This window comes from Arachis ipaensis, chromosome B09 (genome assembly GCF_000816755.2).
Source record: "Arachis ipaensis cultivar K30076 chromosome B09, Araip1.1, whole genome shotgun sequence".
NCBI classification, from domain to species: domain Eukaryota; kingdom Viridiplantae; phylum Streptophyta; class Magnoliopsida; order Fabales; family Fabaceae; genus Arachis; species Arachis ipaensis.
The window spans coordinates 142,657,171-142,664,792 of NC_029793.2; positions in this window are offsets into that span (position 1 = coordinate 142,657,171).

The following is a 7,622-nucleotide window of genomic DNA, read 5'->3' on the forward strand; positions in this document are numbered from 1 at the left end:
CTCATTTTATTAAAAATTTATTAAATTTTTATATTGTTTTTATTAATTATTTATAATATAAAAAAAATATTCATTATTTTATTTAAAATAAATTGTTTATTAAATAAGTAAAGTAGGCTTAAAAATGCTATTAAAAAATTATTTATAAATTTTCTGTATGTGTTTTTAAGCTTTGTTTTAAATTAAAAATATAAAAAATAAAAAATTTATTATACCACTAAATGTTATTTTATAAAAAAATTTTTTTAAGTGAATTTTTTTATGATTTAAATTACTATTTTTTTAATAAAAAAATTATTACGAACATTTTTAATATAGTTTTAAAATAAAAATTAAAAAAATTATATATAAATTATAAATCAAACACAACAGTATAAAAAATGAAATAAAAAAAGCAGCAGATAAACAAGCTAGCAAATGCGAAGTCCGGCATCGTGATACTCGGTATCCTTTTTCCTTTTGTTTTGCTCTTTGATTCCTTTGGTTTTTGTTAAATTGATCCCTCGGAGTAGTCGTCACGTTATCTTGTCGTTTTGCAATTCTCCACATCTGTAGAAATTTAACTAGTCATGTTGATCTCTCGATGAATTTTTAATGGTTTAATATGTACGTAATTGCATTGTAAATTAATTTCATAATCATTATTTAAAAATATATTTTTTACTTTTATATATCCATACTAACATCTTGTTGAAGGTCAATTTAAGAGAAAAATTCGCCAGTATGTTTATTGTTTTTTGTTTTATTCTAATTTTTATGCTCCAAATAAAATTTTAAAAAAGATCAGATAATATTGAATAACTACCTCTTATCATAATAATCTAACATGGTTTATGAATAAATTAAAATACAAAATTATTATTTCAAAATGTAAATAAGGTATTATTATTATTATTATTGAGTCAATATTTTCGTGTACACAAACCTTTGGTTACTTTTTATATTGCAAGTAATAAGTTTTTCTTCCTTTACTTCCCATTTATACAAATTATTAAAGAGCAAGTAGTTTATTTCAGCAAATAAGCCATGAAATTACGAGAATCATCTCCATGGAGCTATATTATTCAATATAACTCCTAAGTTTTATAAATGTAAAAAATTTAGTCTTTATTTTTATTTTTATTTTTATATATGTTTAAAAAGGGAGTTTTTATTTAAATTAAATAAATATAAAAATTACGGAAATGCATAAAATATGAGTTAATTATCTAAATATATGTTGGGAATAAGACACCATTCCTCCTTGAGAAAATACCTTTGACAGAGAAATAAAATAGACATAATCACAACACAAGAATTTAACGTGGAAACTCCAATTACTGGAGAAAAAACCACGGCCGTTGTCAAATGACAACCAGATAATATCACTATGTGAAAATTGTTACAACACATAAACTTCTTTCTACCAGAGATCTTCTCCTTCAACGCCTTGTGCAAACCTGATTGTATCAACACATCCTTGACTTGTATTTGCCACAAGCCAAAATTGATTTTTCCATCAAATTTCTCTATTTCAAGCTTCACAGCACTTGAATATCCTGATATTGTTGCAACCGTATACTGGAATAGTATAACTCAACTGTAGACCGTGCACTAGGAAGGGTCCCCAAAAAATAGAGGTGGGTCACAATGGACACACTTAAATACCAGGTCTTTCCTTAACCAGAACCTTTCCAAACTGCACTCTCACAGTGTCACACTGCCTTCCAGCAACAACAACAACAACCAAAGATCAACCTCAAGCCACAGGACAAAATTCTTTTCTGATGTGGAAGGTCAGACTAGGCTGCAATCACAGAGCATACTAAGAATAAATCCCACCGAACCGAAGCTCTGATACCACTTGTTGGGAATAAGACACCATTTCCCCTTGAGAAAACACCTCTGACAGAGAAATAAAATAAACACAATCACAACACAAGAATTTAACGTGGAAACTCCAATTACCGGAGAAAAAATCATGGCCGTTGTCAAATGACAACCAGAGAATATCACTATGTGAAAATTGTTACAACACATAGACTTCTTTCTCTCTAACACCGGCATCCCAGTACACCCACACTCTCTCAAAGCAAATATCTAACTACACCTCACAACACTCTCTAATCAAAGAGTACAGAGGAAAAGAAAAATCAGATACAAGCTTAAAGTGTTTCTGACTGGTGCAAAAACAAATGGAGAACTTAGCCTCATATTTATAGCCTAGGCCACCCACTCCATTTGCTATCCTAAGCAATGTGGGACTAATTCAACCAAATCCTAACAATAAACAACGTATCACATCTCATATACGAAGGGGGAATTAGAAAATAATCATATTCGGGTACTGAGACCACGTTATGTGACACAACGATGGCGTGACGTATCTTGAGTGCACCCGGGATACGAGTAAAGTGGAAAAATGGATACATAACATTCAAAATATGCGTAAACTAGAAACAAAGTTTCAGCACCCAAGATACGTTTAAAACAATGAACATGGGCTCAACCTCTGAGATAAACTCAAATGTGTAATACGTGTCTCAGCACTTGAAATATGTGTACTATGGAGTAGGTGTCTATGCACCTTATATATCTTGGAGAAAAATTCTATATATATTCTCCCATTCTCAATCATACTCTCACAATTCACAATTCAATCTTTTCTTTCTCATCTCTCTATTTATTCTTTAACTTTGTTCTCATAGAGAATAATCAATTCTTTTTATTTTAATTTAACACAATGGATAGTAAAAAACGATGATAAAGAAGTAATTTATGAGTATAACTCAACTGTGATGTTGCACACTAGGCTTGTTGATACCCTACATGCGCTAAAGACGGTCATATTGAGCAACATGGAGAATAGGTAGCAAGGAGGTTGGGCGTGTTGCATATAGATTTTTGCACGCGCTTCCGAGCGGTAGATTCACCAACAGATTATTTTGGATTGAAGGAGATCAACATGTGAGGGTAATGTTCGACGTACATGCAACGCTAATGCCACAGCATGTAATGGAGTGGTATGCTGCAGTTCGTGACGTGGTTGTTGGAGGTGGGCTGTCCTGTTCGAGTTCTCAAACAGTCCCGCTAGAAGCAAGACCGATCCACTTCGCCCAGCCTCGTGATAGTGCCAAAGAAGATGATTTAGATTATATTGCCAGGTCCATGTCGTCTAACGAGACTTCTTCCTCTGATGAGTATGTACCGGAGACTCCCACCGGCAGTGATGCTCGGTTTCTCCTGCCTCCTCCTTTGCCCATTCCTCAATTGTCAGAAGTTTCAAGTCATTATCACACTTTGAATTTGGACGTAATGCAGCTAGACAATCCTTTCAATGCTAGCTGATACACAAGCATCTTTAGTTATTTTCTCTATTATTTACTTGAATAGAGTTCATGATTTTCTTATTATAATTGATATTCTTGTGCTTTAATCAATATTTTTTGAAATTGCTTTAAGCTTTAATATGTTTAGGAGATTGTTAAAAGATTTTAAGAAAGACAAAAGAAGACGAGGAACAAGCAAATAAGCCCCAAGGAAGTACAACGCCTTTAAAGAGAATTTGTAAATGTTGTCAATCATGAACTCTTCATACTCAAGTAAGCATAACTTGATTTACAAAAGTTCAAATGAGACAGTTTTAGTGGAGTTAAAAAGTTAACATCCAAATATTTAAAACGATATGTATATGTTTATAGTGGACGTTCAGTTTGGGTCATAAACGACTCTCACATTTTAGCTCGTAAAAACAGCGTCCAAAACCGGCGTGGCACGTCATTCTACACGCCTAAGGTTGACTCTACACTCCTGCAACTTCCTTCTTTGGGCGTGCCATGCCACTCCTTGGCGTGGCATGCTGGGCCAACATTCAGGGAGCCTCCTTTAAGCATCCTCAAGGGCGTGGCACACCAACCACACGCCATCATCCACCACCATTGGCATGCCACATTCCACGCGCCACTTGCATGCCATCGTGCCTCCTTAAGTGGGCGTGCCACACGCCAGCCCCTTCCACACACCTGCGATCATCCATGCAAGAGTGAGCATGCAACATGTCTTCGTGCACGTATCCATGGATGCACCCAAGATATGTCACGCTGTCGTTGTGTCACAGAACGGGGTCTCAGCACCCGAGATATTATTATTTTCTAATTTTTTTCTTCAGTATCCGAGATGTGATACATTATGCATTTAGGTAATTACTTCATATTTTATGTATTTTTGTAATTTCTATATTTATTTAATTCAAATAAAAAAATTCCGTTTAAAAAAGGTGGTTGGAGGTTTGGAATAAATTACACATTTTTGTGCCTCTTAAAAAGTAAAATATTTAATTATATATTCTATTTGTTAATCTTTGTAATTTTACTAAATTTTCAATTAGGTCGTTATAATTTTTTTAATTAGGTTCCTCTGCCATGTCGAATTTTGTAATTAAATCTCTACTGTGATAAAAAAAATTAGAGTTAACATAATATTCTATTAAACAAAATAAATATAAGGTTTAATTACTCTGCAGGTCTCTATAGTTTCACTGAATTTTCAATTAGGTCCCTATAATTTTTTTTAATTGGATCCCTGTACCTTATTTTTTTCAATTAAGTCCCTGTTAACGTTTGACGTTAAAAAAAAACGTTAGTGAGCTGTGGAATGACTTATTTACCCCTGTCGTCTCCCTATAAACAATCTCGTTGAAGTATCTGAGGTTTCTCTTCTTCTCATTTTTCCATTTTCAATTTTCATATTCTCTAAATTTATGGCTCATAGTCAAGGAACCTCATTCATTCTTTCTTCGGGAAGCTGTGTGTTTCCAGGAGCTCGTACTCGAAGGAAAGAAGACACCTGTGTTTCTGTGGAGAGGCAGTAACCGTCCGCCGTTCCTCAGCCGTTTCTGACCATGGTAGGAGGTATGTTACTTGTGGAAAGATACCAAAATGCAACTTTTTTGAGTGAATTGATGATTTTGATTGGATTGAGGTTGATGACGGTGCAAAGAATGGATGGCCAAAGAAAAAGGAAAGGCGGGTTCACTATTTTTGTGGTGACACTCTGAGTCTTCAAATTTCAGGAACAACAAAGAGTCCTAATAGAAGATTTATTTCTTGCCCTAACAGAAGATGCAAATTTTTTGAGTGGGTTGATGAAGTTGGTGCAAGAAGTAACGTGTCTGCTGCTGCTGTTGGAGTTGTTGGAACACAAAATTCTGCTAAGTTGGAAGCTGAAATGTGGAAATTGGATGCACAAGAAAGAAAGATAGAGAGGCTAAACGTGGAGATGGAGAGATTAATTGTTGAAGCCAAAGAAATAGATGCTTGTGTGGGTAGATTATGTGATGAGTTGAATATTCTCCAATAACAAGTTGGGAGGTTGGATGACAATATAAAAATTCAATGTAAAATGCAATATATGCTATTTATGTTTTTGCTAGTCTTAATAATTGGAATGTGGTTTGCAAGAGTTTAGAGTTATCTGTGCTATGAAGTTGTAATATAAGAGATTGTATGGCTTCAATCCAATTAAAGTTAATTATGTTTAGTTTGAATCAATTTTGTACTTTGATATATTTTGTGTGTATAACAAATAATAGTTGAGAAGCAACTTTATCAATGTAAATATTTAAATTTTCACAATTGACAACAACTTACAGCAAGAAGTGGCCAGAAAATATGCTACAAATATTTTCATTAAGTGTTCCTGTAAACCATACTTACACAAAATATCATAACATAAGTGATCATATAATATGCCACATATAGCTAATCCAAAATAAAGATTCAAGAAGTGCAACAATTAAAAGTGGTCCAACCTGATTACAAAATATCAAAATAGTGGTCCTATCCACATAATAAACAGTGGTCACATAGACACAAATCATCACAATATATACTATTTAACAGCAACCCCAACAACCCTAACTATAAATATAAAGAGACTTCAGTCATCACTTAGGTCTATATGTAGACTAGGTGCCCTTTTTTGCTTCATCACTCCTAACTTCAGCCGCCCACTTTTTCTCACACTAAACACCTTTGTCTTTGGTAAAGGTTGAGAAAATACTCTAGGTGCTTGGTGAGATTTTGCACTTGCCACAGCTAGGAGAGGCTAAGAGGCTGGCCCTTCAAGAGGTAAGGCTTGTTGTGAGGTGGCTGTGGTTGGAGCCACTGCACCGGTGGATGTGGTTGGAGCCTGAGAAGCTGAAGTTGCAAGTATGGGAGGTGGTTGAGTGGAGATAGCAACAGCAGGTGTGGCGGCATACAGATGTCTCAAGCATAGTCGATGCTCTAACACTGGCATCATCTCTTGAAAAACTTGCATCAAACCCTGCAGCACATCATATATAATTCAGATTCATATAGCTGCATCATATCATATATAATAATTTTTCATAGAGCTGCAACATATCATATATAATTCACTTATAAAAGGCAGCAACATATGATAAATATTTCAGTTTTCAGCAGTTGCAACATATCATATATAATTCATACTTAAAACAGAACAACATATCTAATAAAGTTGTAAATTGAAGTTGAGTTATAGCTCGCTTATGCAATTCACATCTTTTGATGAACCTTGATTCAATGCAGCAGTAACCATACCACAACTATTATGTAACTATACACTTTATTTGTGGTTCAATATACTTCCTAGTTACAGAAGGCAGAGGCAAGTGATTCAATTTTGTCAGCATTCATTCTATAACAAATAATGTACACGGAAACACACACCTAATGACTACAAGAATAAGACTAGTAATTCCTTAAGCTTGTGGAAAGTATATGTGGCCAAAAGGTCTTATATATCACGTAAATTCTCTAGAAATATACTATAGTATTCTGCATAGTTTAGTCTTGATGACAGTAAATTATTTGATTCAATTAAAACACTAATTCTCATTTGATTGAACATAACAAAGAAGTAATGAGATCTCTTTCTTAGTTCATCACAATCAGTTAGTGGAACAATAATGCTAAAATATAAACCATGGGGGGGGGAATAAGATAAAATATTCAAGATATGATCAATATAAACAGATTTCAAGAACATAAAACCACTATGAGAAATGCAAAAGTGTGTAATGAGAAAAAAAAATTAAGAGCAAACTAGCTAAGACAACTACTAAATCATACACATACTACATTTTCACTAAGATGATAAAATAAGAGACAATTTTACAAGAGAGATTGCCATAGTAAAAGTTCAATTTTACAAGATAAGTGCTACATATTTACTAAATTACTTGGTTTATGAGCTCCTGAAGTTCTAATGGATTGCTTAACCATTTACACAGCAGATTCATACAGATTTAAATAGCAAATGCTAACCTTTTGTATGTCTATGGTAAAATCTGAGTCCCCCATCCCTGCAGGTATTAAAAATAGAAACATAATCTATTTAAAGCAACATCAGCACAGCCACAACAATCAATATTCAAGAATAAACAAAATTCATCATCCAATACCATAGTAGCTCCATTCAATCACATAATTTGAAAAAAAGGTTCAGACTTTCATAAGTTGAAACCATCAGCATACATCACACTTTCACAAATCTCTCATTGAAAGCAAAATTTATTTAATAAAAATAGAAGTAGAATCCATTTAAAGCATCACCATCACAGCAACAACAGTCAAACAATG